Source organism: Pieris napi, chromosome 12 (assembly GCF_905475465.1).
Source record: "Pieris napi chromosome 12, ilPieNapi1.2, whole genome shotgun sequence".
NCBI classification, from domain to species: Eukaryota; Metazoa; Arthropoda; class Insecta; order Lepidoptera; family Pieridae; genus Pieris; species Pieris napi.
Window position 1 is genome coordinate 12,491,367 of NC_062245.1, and position 15,049 is coordinate 12,506,415.

Genomic DNA, 15,049 nt, shown 5'->3' on the forward strand with positions numbered 1-15,049 from the left:
TGTATTGTACTACACATCCCCAACTATTAGATTTTTAATTATTGAGAGAGTTGTTTATGAATATGAAGACAAGTATAGATTTTTATATGAACCCTTAGTGTCATATTTGTTTGGAAATACCTCGTCAGTGGGTGATGAGGCATAAACAGTGTAGCACGGTACAATACGCCTTAAATAACACGTTCACTGCGTAACAGGCCGATATCAGCCTGCCGCGGTATTTCCGCTGGTGCGGACGAAGAAATCTATGTCCCTCTCGCTGGTGCGTAACGATTATCTCAGGTGTTTGTAAAAATTCGACAGGGACAAATATATATTTCATCTTGCGGTCAAAATTGTAGGTTTTCCCCATCAAAACATAACGGCAGGCTTTTATCGACCTACCACGCATTGACGCTGCTTTGCATCCGCTGAGTGCGGCAGTGGGTCTATTTCAGCCCGCCCACCCAACAGGCAGCTGGCGACCCGATACCGCACAGAGCGCGCGCCCGACCAGTTAGTGTTGTGCTATCTAACTGATCTAACATAGCGTTCGATATTATCAACGATGGCAAGCAATACATGAAAAATACAAATTTTGGAAAATAGAGTAATTCGCCTTGCAGTTATTGACAGTGATAGTGACAGCAGTGAAGAAATATTTTCCACTAAGAAAAATAAAAAGTATTTCTGTTTCCAAGACAGGCATACATAAGTTAATAAATAAATTTTTCAGTTCCTTTAGTAGTAAATGTAAATTTACGATTAATTTAACTTGACGATTCAAAAGTGTACTTGGTTACCCACTTGAATAAAGATATTTTGAGTTTGAGTTTGAGTTGAGTTTACGATAATTCTGTTTTATTTTCGATATTTCTCTGTCCCATCACTACTAAAAATATATTCTAGTGCGGTTCAGGTCGATATCGGCCTGCCGCTTTTCCTGCTTTATTTCTCATTTCCTGTTTGCCAGATCCCGGGGCGAATCAAACCTAAGGAAGTTGGGTTCAAGGTCATTCTAACAAAATAAAAAAAAAATGTATACATTATGTTTCCACAAAGTTATAGCAATTTAATCTATCCTAGTGCTGTTGGGTCTAGAAAGACCTGCCACGCACCGGCGGAAATATCATTGGGGGCGCATTTTGGCCCGCCGCCGCACCTGATGAAATATTATTATTTTACTTGCCGCAGTGAATGTGATAACGCTTTGTCCATAGTGTTGCTGTCCTTTGCTTACGGTTAATTAATAACTATATTCTGTTAAAAGTTTGTAATTTCAAAGTGTTATCTTACAGAACTTTTAATTTTTTTAAAGACAGACGCAAATCTTTTAATAATGATTAACAGTGTTTTATTTAAATAATAGTTGACATTTTTTTATAATTGGAAAGAACATACTTAGCAGGCTCAGTTTATAATTAACAAATTGCATTAATTAAATTCGGTGACTTTGTGTTTGATGTCGTTATAATCATGAATTTTAAAAGAGTATAAAACTATACTTAATAGTTCTTATATATTATAAGAAATCAAAAGATTACATTAGGTGGAATGAGTAGATACATTAGTAACAAGAAATAAATACTTTTCCTTGTTTTTTTTTATTTAATCAATGGAGATACAGATAGAGAACGATTGTAGTAACTTAACGTAACATAAGTTACGCACAACATGTATTTATTATTATATATAGAAGTCCTAAGTTTTTAGTACATCAAAATCGAACAAGATTTCTATCGTTTCATCAAAACTGGAAATGCTATTTAAAAAATATTGTAACGCCTATAATCGTAGACACATTTAGAAGATTTTATGTGACTTGACAATGGCACCCCAAAGTCATATATATTTATAAAAATTCAAACACGAAATTGCAAGGTGACCTTATCTGACTGTAAATTACTTTATTATGGAAATTTTACTGTATCAAACGTACAGATAAGTGATGGTTACATGTAAAATATACTTGCTCTGTCTAAGAAAGAGATAAACCATTTTATAAGTTCGTAACTAAAGTTGTACCAATTTAAATAACTACCGCACACTTCATAGAAATGCGAAAAAGTGTTTAATTCAATACAATAATTATAATTAATCATCCGTGTTGGTGTCGGTCTTTCCGACTTTTCTTTTCTTCTCTTTTCTTCTTTCTTTCTTTAGCACTCACGGTGGTTTCCTCCACCGTACGAGTGTACGGTGAAGGAAACCACCGTGAGGAAACCTATGCCGAAGACTCGGAAGTGTGTGTGTCAGGCAAGGCTGATCTTCTAATTGCTTGGTAAGAAAAAAGTATCACGAAAATATTTACAAAAATCTGAGGAAAAGTGTTTGAGACTTTGTATTTTTTAAAGATTACAATGTTCCCGCCACGAAAAGTTCACATCTGCTTTTTTTACCATGGCCTAAAGTTATTAGCCAGCGTCATAGTTTGCCTCAGTTTATCGATGAAGAAACATGATAGTTTTTTATAATGCACGTAAAGGTCAGATCAATGGTTGTATGATTTATTATTTCGCCAATAAATGACAAATAATTTGTACTAAATGTGCCATTATAAATATACATTTTTAGCATATAAAAAATACAAAATATTGATTTTCAGAAACAATTGCTTCATAAGGACGTTAAGGAAAACAGTGATGCGAGTTCTTATGTAAAATCGCGTGAACATCCGAGACGGCAACACTGAGGACGAGAACGAAAAGCTGGCAATACCGCGGTTACTCTAGTTATCCTAGTACGGTGTGTTTATTCTACACGTATCGACCCGTTGGCCGGGCGCGAACTGTTGCTCGTTAAGCGCCTTTATCGCTAGATACAGCGGTTTATGTGAAGCGCTTTTATATGTTAGGGCGGCAATTGTTCTTTGTGTTTTATCTTTACAAATTAAATCTATTTAATGGGGTTTCAACTTTAATATTTCAAGTTATATATTAGTAGTTAAATTTGAATAAAGAATTAAAATACACAGGTGTAAGCGCTATCAAATTAGGAACATCGCTTTGTACAGCACAATCAGCGCTTTGGTATCGGAGCTTTACTCCCGTTGAAGGGTGAATACTGGCGCGCGCCGGCGACTTCAGTCTTTCTTGGCGCACCGAAGTGGCCGCTCGGCCTCGATACCATCTATGACAGCTGGCGATCACAACCTTTAACACAACAAACGTAAAACCTATGTAAGAAGCATTGGACAACCTACTTCCATGGATTTTTAACAGTTATACACCAATAAAGGAATTAAACATCGCGTGTGAACATTGTATTAAGACTTGTTGTGTCATGTGAGATTGTACAAAAGCTGTATTGCATTCGAGGCTTTCATAGCGGTAAGTTCCTTTAATTTAGTAGTAACTGCTTTTAAACTCAAGGCCAAATGCTAAGACCTTGAACGGTAGCTCAGCATGACAAGTCATTGTATGTAGTAAACACGTCGTAACCATATCTGATAAGAGATTAAATCTTTCGTTTTTACCTCGCAATGGATTTTATCGACACAAAATACAATTAAATGTATTTCTTAACCCGAAAAGGTTACTTGAAACCATTATTATTCGATGTTTGAATTTATATTTTCTTAATCCTTGTAGACCCTGATCTACGTGATTAGCATTTCTTAGTAACAGTAATTTTCATGTCTACGAAGTCTACGCCGTAGAGGCTTGTAGCAATTAGTGTCATAAACTTCGCGTTATTGGTTCTTTATAGCTCAGTTAAGGATAATATTTTGCATAACTTAAAGTAATGGTTTATCGCAAGATAGAGTAAAAGTGGATTTAATCATATTTTAAACTTGTTACACAGAATAAAATTAGTGTAAATTTTTGACATAACTGTGCGACTTGACCTTGACTACGATCAGGAATCGTCACCGACGTTAAGTATGTGATATCATGCAACACGACAATACAAATTCCTGCAGCCAACTATACATTAAGCCTTGGACGAATGTTATTCAAATGAAATATTTTGCGCGAGTATTTTACGACTTTTATTTAATGTTTCCGTGTTTAGGTAATATTACGTTTTATTATCAATATTTACTGTTTTCAATTTTTAGACCAAGGTTAGTTTTATAGCAGAATAAAAATGCTCATGTAAGTAGGTGTTGCGTTCGATGAAAACTAATGTTGTTTCGGGTTTTTAGACATATAAACCGGACTTACCTACAAATACTCAGAAATGTGTTCTTACAAGAAAAGGGTCTGATAAAAAGAAATTTGAAATAATAAAGTTCATTAATCTGTTACTGAAGATACCGCGCTAAAAGCTAAGTAAGCTTTAGTAGTAACCAAATCTTAATTAGTGAGGATGTTTATTAACTTGATAGATCTCTAGGATTAGATACAGGTTTCGTAACGTAATTCTATATTTAAATAAATGTATCAGTTTTCGTGTTGATACATCACATTAAAAAAGCCTTTTGAAGTGGAACTTCTTTAGGTGTAATGAGGGCAAAATTTTGATGAAACGTCACGAAGATGTGCAGCGTTTTAGTCGAAGAAAAGAGAGAGGGATTGAGGCCGATTGAGAGAGAGTGAGAAGGGCGAATTACCTTATAGATATTCTATTGTTAAAATTAAAATTTCGTAAAGAGAATTTATGAAATATTAATATTTTATATTTTATGCAAAGTAATTTATTGAAATATCCAATGACAAATTGTAAATTAAAACGCCACGTGTTTTTATTATCAAAGAAATAAATTAAAAAAAAATTATTTGTATTAATTTTCGACACTTTTAATATTTTAATGACAATTAATTTCATTAAATGCCTAACATATCTATCTTCCTAGTTCCCTTCCTCTTGGTATCAGAAATCTAAAGTTTTAGATTTGTATAAATATGAATTAGTTTGCCAAAGAAGTTTCATTTCTGACATTTTCTTTGTAACCACGCACTTTTATTTATTTTAAACATTGCTAAGTTGTTTGTGCTTTTGAGTAGGTTCAATATTCAATTTGAGGTAATTATGGAGGTGGTTTTGAAGAACAAATAAGCATGCCTAAAATTTGGGTTGTAAGTATTAGTGTGCGATAAATTACAAGCTGTCGTCATGCGTTCAAGATTGATGTGAGCGATTAGGTGTATTTTTATACGTCTTAAATCAATATATTTCACACCTGAGTCCCCCGACTTGGTATTTTCATCATTCAAATTTAGGGGAAAAAAGTTTAGGAAATTTATACAATATTTCGTTATTGTGACCAAATGTTGTGTATAATATGGTATATAATAAATATGTTTTGGTTTCAGTTTCATTTCTAAATCTAGTCTTTAAGAAACTACGTAACGAATCATACACATATAATTCTTAAGTAAAATCTAAGATGGACACCTGGTCTATCATAAAACCAACCATCATCTGTTCTTTGTCAATTAATAAGACAATAATGACCTCTGTATCTACCAATAAAATGGCTGTTTAACTAATATGAAACTCACTCACGCGTTAACTATTAAGCAGAAGTAGGTACAAATAAAACTATGAATATCTTAGCCAGGTTATGGAACAAGAGCGTGAGTTCCCATTGGATTTAGGAGTTGACCCATATCTCGTGCTACGCTTGTTTGCATGAAACACTCAACACGATCATGCTTAGTTTTTTATATCGCGTTAAGTGTGGCTTTGTTTGACGGATAAAAGTATTAGTGTACCTAAAGTAACGCGTAATTTTAATGCTTTAACTGTAGTAAAAATAAAATTAAGTTAGTAAATATACAGGTCAAGGCAACGCTTACATTGACTAGCTAAGTTTAAAAAGATCGGATCGGATCAGAAATCCGTGGATATCTTAACTACAGAAGTATTGATGACACTCCGACTGTTCTTTAAGTGTAAGACAAACATATACGAAATTAAGCACGAGTACTTGGAGTCATACTCAGTCATTATTAAATTTAAAAATTATCACATAAATACAAGTCTAACTGATAACCTTTTTGAAGTTGGTTAAAAATAAATTAATGAATCTTTGACTGTTTGTTTTAGTATGTAATTCAAATGCTAAATACTACAACCTTGTTCAATCATTACAATGCATGGTGCGATTCGCGAACAACATAAAACTGGGGCAAACGGGCAGGATGCTCGCCTGATGCTAAGTTATACCGCCGCCACCCCCGGACACTCACATAACCAGAAGACTCGCAAGTGCATTGCCGGCTTTTTAAGAATTGGTTCGTTCTTTTTTCGAATAGAAAATGAAACGTTTTTCTTAGGACTGAGTTGTGGTTACTAAAGCAGCGCTATCATAAAATGACTGCTTCACGACTGATTTGAGAGCGACCGCCGATGCGAAAACCGCTGTGTGAGTTCGTGAAGTGAGTTACAGAATCGCAGGGCTGATAGTAAAAAATTATCTGATGAGATTTAAAGTAACTAATATATTAAAAGCACAATAATATTATTATGCAAAGTCAAAGTTTTTTCCACGATGCGGGGAAGTTTACAATTTGTGCACATTTCGCGATTTACTTAATATTCAAAAGCGTGTTTTTCCTAATTAGTTTTTACGGCGTTATTTAAATTTTTAATGAACTTTTTATGTTGCAAACCTAAGTTGAATAGGGCACGATATTGTATATTTACGAAATTGATTTCACAATTTATTTTACTGCAGACATTTAACTGTTACTTGAATAATTATTAATTATTAATATTTGTCTCTGAAATAATTGTTGGATATTGGTTTTATTAATTTTTAATTATTTCTATTATTACTATGTTGGTTAAGAAAATTGTAAACATTGTATATTTGATTCTAATGATTTCTAATAAACACACGTATTGTTGGAAATTAATTTTAAACCAAATATTCGGTTGAAAACGGCGCAAACATTAAATATATATTTTTCCATACAGCATATCTTTAATAAGCTTAACAATACTAGCTTAATTGTGTTAGGCAATATATGTGTCCTTAACAATAAATATATGTAGATATAACATTGAGAAGCTCGTAGTGCTTTTTAAGTCTACGTGATCCAAGGATGATATTTCTTAGAAATTATTATAGCTAGTTAGTACGTGAGTTCACTGCCAACATCCAGAAGATCACATTAAGATATTCAAAAAGTAAAAAAAAGTGTAAAATCTATTCATCACTTTAAATATTAAAGTACATTTGGATTTTTCAAAGCGAGATATTTCTTTGAAAGTTTAGTGGAGAATTTCTGTTTTAAAATGTTAGACTAAAAAGTGTCTGCTTCGTTCGGGTCTCTACTTTTGATTTCATCGCACTCAGACATAAAATAATTTCGTTCTTTTTAAATGTAGACAGTAGAAGCGCGTTCGAGATATGAATATTTATATAAAATTTACATAATAAAGAATCTATGACTGGATTAGTTTGAATCAAATTGATTTTTATCTGTTATAAGTTCGTTTGTTGTTTATGATAAAACATTCTTTAAAAAGAAACAGCATCTAGCAACGGTCTCGGTTTATAATATTTGAATATGTGATTCAGTTCTAGTTACATCTAGTAACCATACAGCGCTTTATGCATCATTCGGCGTTTTAATAATAGTAGTTTTTTATGGCTACCGTTTTCCTCATTATATTTTCCTACAAAGGTGTTAATTGTGAATATATAAATAATCCATTAGACACTATTCGATAGGACGACTGTAATCACATATTGCTACCACAACACTGCTATTTAATTTCACGTATTTTTTATTTTATACCTTATGCATTCACATCGGTGACCATATATAACAGTTATAATGCCATCATTTGGAAAAGGTGTGCATCCTTGATGGATCGTGTTAGGCATAGCACCAATGGTATTCTGAATGTGTTGACAAATAACACGCATATCTTAAAACGTTGCTAGCGATGCGCTATTTTAGGAGTCCTTTAGTTTTGTTAACTAACCAATACTGACATGGCAACTAAGACTTAATTGTTACTGACTCTAAACTATGGATATAATCTGAAATAAATAAGATATTCTTATTATAAAACATTGACGACGACGACGACTTAAGTGTGCGACTCTCAACCCTGAGATCGTAGGTTCGATCTCCGGCTGTGCACCAATGGATTTTCAATCTATGTGTACATTTAACACTTGAACGGTGAAGGAAAACATCGTGAGGAAACCGCATAGCCTTAGACTAAGGCGGCGTGTGTTAGGCACAGGAGGCTAATCAAGTATTTGCCTATTAGATTCACAAATGATCATAAAACAGATACAGACATCCGAGTCCAAGAAAAAGGTTGTAGCGTCACTTATTTATTTATATAAGTTTAGGGGTTTTCTATATACCTTAAGTATATTGTTAGCTAGCTAACTGCTACGAGTATAATACTTTAATCAAGAATATTGTTTGTACAAGTGTGAAACAATGTCATGCGTAGGCTGTTGTCCTATAATAACATGTAGGTACATAAATAAATTGATGTCCAAATAGGGGTTCACGAAATTGCAAAATTCATGAATATGCTGAGCTGATTATAATGTATGCGGTTATAAATATTCATTAAAGCATACATCGACTGTTTTCTTTCAGTTTGAGTATTTTTGAACATTTCACCAAAACTTGTTTTTATGTAAGAGGAGGAAAACGGGCAGGAGGCTAACCTGATGTTAAGTGACCTAACCTAACTACCACCGCCCATGGACACTCATATTGTCTGAAGGCTCGCAAGTGTAATGCCTTTTAAGAATTTCTATGCTCTTTCTTTTGAAGGACTCTAACTCGAATTGTTTCGGAAATACTTCTGTGGGCAGCTGGTTCCACATCGTGCATCGCTTAGTTGTGGAACGACGGAGGTCGAGGTGATACGGATGGTATTTTGTATTCTACAGGTCCTCTGAACACTCTCCATGGTAAATGCGGTAGAAAATCCAGAGAGACTCCACATCTAACGCAACGCCAAGGGATGATGCCCCTCGGAAAGTCACTGGTTGTCGACGATTCGAATCGAATAACTAACTTTTTTGTCATAATATTTGGTATTAATGTTATTTTCTGTAACTTGTTAATTAATTTCCTAGTGTTTGTTCTATTTATTGCTGAATTTATTGTATTTATCACACATATACAATTACCCTCAAAAAAAGATATCCTTAAAACACTATCAGACATTAAATCAAGCCGACACACCGGTTTCAGTTATACACACACCCACACCCTACACGCATTTTATCTCTCATATTATTATTAAGTCTATAAACTTTGTGGAGGACCAAACAGCTATGTTTTATGGTTTTTGTGTATTCACCTATACATTCCTGTACATTATCTGTGGTTAGATGGTATATATTTTTAGTGATATACTCCCAGTTTAGTACTTTTGTAAGTACAATATTAACTTTCTTTGAACAAACAATAGGTAGAATAAATGTATGTTGATATTACAATAGAATAATACGCCAATATGTTGAGTGTATAACTTAAAATAAATATCGTTTTCGCTCTTCCATTTTCTACGAAATAACGTGTTCTGAATTTTCCTACAGGCATTGTTTTATAGCTTCCGCATTTTATGGTAATACGTAATACACCCGTGGACGAAGCGGCCTTATAACGGAGCCATCTTGGGAACTTTCAAAGGGTTGACAATTTACTATTTTCATCCTACAAGTTACAACTAATATATAGGGGAAGGTGGGGACCCTTCGTACGGTTTTCATATTTTATTTTTTTAATTTTTTCTTTTTCCATGAATCTATCACCTGATAGCTTAAATTTATAGTCTAACTATCTGAGATTCAAATAAAAAAATGACAAATGATTTCATCCGATGTTTCAACCATAATTATGATTCAAACTAAATCTGGAATACGTACGAATCTGCCCCATCAACCGTGCACCTTCGTACAGTGTCGGGGGTACCTTCTTACGCTGTAGGGTAGTTCAAAATTCATTTATTAGCAATGAAATTAAACATAAAAATAAAGATTTAACTTCTATTAAACAAAAATAAAATACTTTTCTTATGTAAAACAAAATTTAATTAGTTAGGTATCTTAAATTTAGAATTACATTTTTTACTCTTTGGTGTGGATTAGAACTTCTTATTTTCGGGTGTGGCAGTATAAATTCGTAGTTTTCCTGGCCTTCATCGTCATTTTGTTTGTTTTATTACTTCTTACAGAATGCGAATAGGGTCGAAATGCCTCTGGTGTCAAAACTGACTTCGAAGGAACTACTATTTGATGGATTGGTAAATTATTCACAGCATCTGGTTCACAAGTATCAAAATCAACCTTAGTCAAGATGCCTAACAGTAGTGTAATATGTAGAAAGTCGAAAACTTAATTTGTATGAAAAAGACAGTTCGCGTCGACAAATTTTTATACAAATTTAGTTGTACAATTCGTTCAAATGTGCCCCATCTAGTGCTGTCCGAATGTACCCCACTAACTGAATAACAACAAAATATAACTTATTTTAATATTAATAGGAAAACGTCATAAATTAAGTATTGGAGACGCATCTTAAGTATATTTTTCTAGTTACTGATAGAATACTCTACACGAAAACTTATTTTATCTACGGTAACAAGAGATAAAAACATAGATCAAAAAATTACTTACCGAGCGCGAAAACACGTCCATGCCTGTAACTTCACTCTCATCGGTGCGAATTTCACAAAACTTCGTTGATGTATAGTTGGTACCTCGACTCATGCACACATACAAAAGCAAGACTGTACTTTATTTCGTTCAAGTTTTATTTTGACTGTATGAATGTGCCCCGCGTACGAAGGGTAACGATCTTCCCTACTCCTTGTTGTTTTAAATCATTGTATTTTGTACAATTGTATTATGCCAAGTTATGCAATGATGTATTTTATTGTATCCAAAAAACTGTGTTAACAAAAAACACGAAGTAATTTAGTTTATAAAAAATTATATAAAGGTTTATTTCTAAAAAGACGCTTTTACAGTTAATTAATAAATTTATTAGAGCAATGGGCTATTCCTGAAACATATCGAAACCACAAGGGATGTAACGGGGAGTTGCATTAATACAACTCTTATCATAACCACTTTGAGTTCTGTGTTAACCTTAGAATAAATTAGTATGGTTACTGTTACGCTAAATCTTCAAAATTTTGGGTACATGATAGTGTGATGATTTTTTTTTAATTAATTAAACTAGAAATTTTAAGTGGCCGCTTAAAAGTAATATTTTTTTATAGATGTGACTATTAGAAATTAAAGAATTTCTTTGAATAACTTTTACTAACGACTTTCTCCAAATATAATGTTACCTGGCGAAATTCGGCACAAATACGAACAAACACTAATGCCTAAAGATATATTTGAAATGATAACCCTAAGCTTATTTCATTCGATGAGCATGTTGCATTACGTAACATCACCTGCCTTGAATATTTAAAATGCATACGTTTAGAAAATTAGTCTTAAGTAATATCATGTTTTAACCAACTGCTAACCGGTGATACGTTAAAATATACTTGGGAAAATCAACCGTCTACAAGGTGGTGTAGACAGAAAATTGTTTTCTAAATTATTCATGATGCTATATCGGATAAATACACACTTTATGCTCTAAAAACAGACGTCGCAATAGGCGGGGCATTTAGCAAAATGCACAGATAAAAGGTGAATAGAAGAAATAGAAGCGGTAGCAGGAAGCGAATGGAGAAAGAAGAAAGAAAGAGTTATTTGGAAAAAGCTGAAGGAGGCCTTTACCCGTGAAGGGGTACCAATCGACCGTACCGTTAAGGAAGCTAGGATTTCCGATATTTAGGATAGTAAGAAAAAACAATGACAAATTTAAACTGTATAATCTATTTTTGTAATGATTGGAAATTAATAAAATTTATTATATCGGGCAATATTGGATAAAAAAGTAAATTGATCAGAATTGTATTACTATTGTGTAATTTGTCTAATTGTTTCACAAGACGTTGGCTATTAATTTAGTCATTTTAAAACAAATTTAAAGACACATTGCACACATGCAATTTCTGTGCAACAGGCGAGTTTTCTGCTATTTCTCTTATATTGTTTCTGTTTTTACTGCCATTACTGGCTTATATTTTTAAGAACAACTTCTTAAAAATATAAGCACGAAAAAAGCCTTTATTCGAGTACTACATTAGACCTGGAGTGAAGGCCTCCAAATTCTTCCACTTGTCTCTAATCCTGGCCACAATTTTCCAATCCTGCCCCGCTATCACTTTTATTCCATCTTCCCAAGTTTCCGTTGGGCGTCCTCTCTTTTTTCTTCCCAATGTGCCATTCCAAGTAAGGGTATTCTTGACCCATCTGTCATCACAAATGCGGGCAATGTGACCGGCCCATTTCCACTTTAACTTTTTTGTATGTGTCTATTATGTTTGTATGTTTTAACTTGTCATTAAGTTTCAACCGAAGTGAACGTTCCATAGTCATTTGGCATATTCCAATCTTCAGTAGGCACATAATGCTGATTATAAAAATATTGGAATACATATTTTTAAGCGGCTTTTGCATAATCTACTTATTGTTTAAAACTTTCATACGACAGCATCAAAATTAAACAGTTTTCAAGCCATCACAATGATTATAATAGTTGTGAATTTCATATCCCGGTTAAAGCTTGGAAACTATAAAAATCCTTAGCTTTTTTATCACAAAAACGATTCTCTATTGTCTATCCTAAAAGTTAAATGTTGTTTGGGAGAACGTTGAAATCCAGTGGGTATTATTTGAATAAACAAGCTTTGCTCGAGGGATGTAGTAATATTTGCGTTTTTAAAACCACTAACTCCAAGAATAAAAACGGTTACAACCGCTGTTTTATTGTATAATGTTTGGAGGCGAATAAAGTACCCTTTCGAGGTTCTTTCAGGGTTATCTAGAATAGCTTCTTATTTTTAAAAAGTGATTCAAAGTTATCAAAATAATATTAATTTGTTTTTTCAAATGGTGTTTACGCGGTACGCTTTAAAAATAAAAAGGTGTTTTCGTTTCCATAAATTAAGAGTGATACATAAAGATAGTTAATGTATGAGGTAGATTAATTAAAGCACGTTTTGGTGGTAACTAGTTTTATATTTGTGGTACAAATAGAGTCAGCGTTGCGTTCATTTTGACACCTGTTCTTGCACTTCATTTATTCTTTACATACGGAATATTATTCCATGAAAAGGTGCATCTACAAAGGTGATTTTTTGTGGTTCTAAACTAAATATAAGTAGTTATAATAGTTATATCTTAGTTTAAATTAAGTAATATCTTCTATAAAAAATAGAAAATACTTTTAGTTAGATTTCATATCTGGTGGACCTAAATCAAATATCGAATTTTCGTGGCAAAACTTTCAGCGGTACACCTTAAAAATTCATTACAGTTTTGAATATTCAGTAAGAAACAATTTAAAATCAAGCTGAGGGCTGTGCATTAACTTCGAATTTCGAAAGATGGCGGCCGAGCAAAAATGGCGGTTCGTAGCTTATAGGCTTGTTTTATTATTGGCCGTAAAACCTAAAGCCATTTAATTCTTTAATTACATCACAGTCTTGTTTTGCAAAGTCGTAAAGAATGGGAATTATACAATCGTGGCTACAGTTTCTATTTAAGTTGTGAAGGTTTTTTGCGAAGTTTGAACATAAAAATTACCAACTTAAATGCACAATTTACCGGAATAATGAAACCAAGGAGTATACGTTTTTTATTTTTATGGCAAGGACCTAGATGGATGTTATATTTATAGTTATAATAATTTAATGAAGCGTCAATTTTATGTACGTTTTAATGGTGTCATTTTCTCTTATATTCACACATATCGAGAGTTAAGTTCGGTGGAGGTTGTTGGAGGGATGTTTAAATGTTAAATAAAACTCTTTGTTTGAAGCTGGGTGTCAACTGGCTTTAATCGTTTAAAACATGAGCTTATAACTACCATACAATTAGGGGGTTTGCGACGCTGGATTAACAAAAAACTAACTTAACTTTTTTAGGAGTTCTTAAATCTAAGTGACACTTATGTTACCTATAAAAATATAGGTGTTGTCGACCTATTGGACATGCGAGACATATTTTAAATCAGACAATGCACACATTAACATTGTACAATAAAAACTTTACACTAATTGATACCAATAGGTACATTAGTTGTAATAATTATTTTTTGACAAAGGATAGATATAATCTACCTACATATTTTAAAAGACAGATAGCTGATTCGCTATCATATTTATTGTATATAACAGCCAAGAATTTGGCTAGACAACCTGCTTCTATTGAGCAGGTTTTAGTTAGTAAGACCTTGGAAGATGTTCCAAGAAATAGTATATCTAATTTAAATTAGACACTAAGACAACAGAGAGTCTCTCTGGCCTAGAATTAGAAAGTAAGCTAAGTAAATTTAAGAACAATACTATCAATCTGGTTCACCAAAATATACAAGGCATGAAAAGTAAATTATTAGAAATTGAGTTGTTTTTGAGCAGTGAAAATGTTGACATACTGTGTATTACAGAACACTGGTTAAAGACATGTGAACTTATGTTCAATTTTTGTAATCATCGGATTGGTAGTTCGTTCTGCAGAGGAAATGCAATACACGGTGGCTCATTAATATTGCTTAGTAAAAAAATAAAATTTAAAGAAAGGAAGGACATAGTGAGCCTCTCTGTGGAACGCCTTATAGAAGTATCTTGTGTTGAGCTGGAGCAATTTATCATTGTTAGTTTGTATAGCCCTCCTTCAGCTCAATATGATAGTTTAGAAAAAATATTGGAGCAGGTTCTGTACAAATTGCAAAAATCCAAGAAAAAATTGATCGTTAGTGGAGACTTTAATGTAAATTTGCTTGACAACTGTAGTTCAAGTAAACGTTTGCTAAATCTGTTTAAATCATATAATCTAATTAATACTTTTATTGTACCAACTAGGGTAACAGCCACCACGGCAACATATATTGACAATATCTATAGTAATATAGTTCCTCTCAACGCCTGTATTATCAACAAACTTACATCTGACCACTCTGGTCAATTGTTTGAATTCCAAATACTAAAATGTAAAGATCAAAAAAAGAAAATATGCACAATTCCTATAACAGAGGATCGGTTAGACAGATTTAGGAAAAAT

The 15,049-nt window shown here is 33.1% G+C and overlaps 1 protein-coding gene across 2 annotated transcripts in view; it reads left to right on the top strand.

Annotated features, from left to right (window-relative positions):
* Positions 1 to 3,054: 3,054 nt before the first annotated feature.
* Positions 3,055 to 15,049, top strand: part of LOC125054400 (heparan sulfate glucosamine 3-O-sulfotransferase 5) — a 36,360-nt gene continuing 24,365 nt past the window's right edge. For both annotated transcript variants that reach the window (XM_047656270.1, XM_047656269.1), the window contains exon 1: positions 3,055 to 3,308. The gene's annotated coding sequence lies outside the window, so the exon portion shown is untranslated. The remainder of the gene's footprint in view (positions 3,309 to 15,049) is intronic.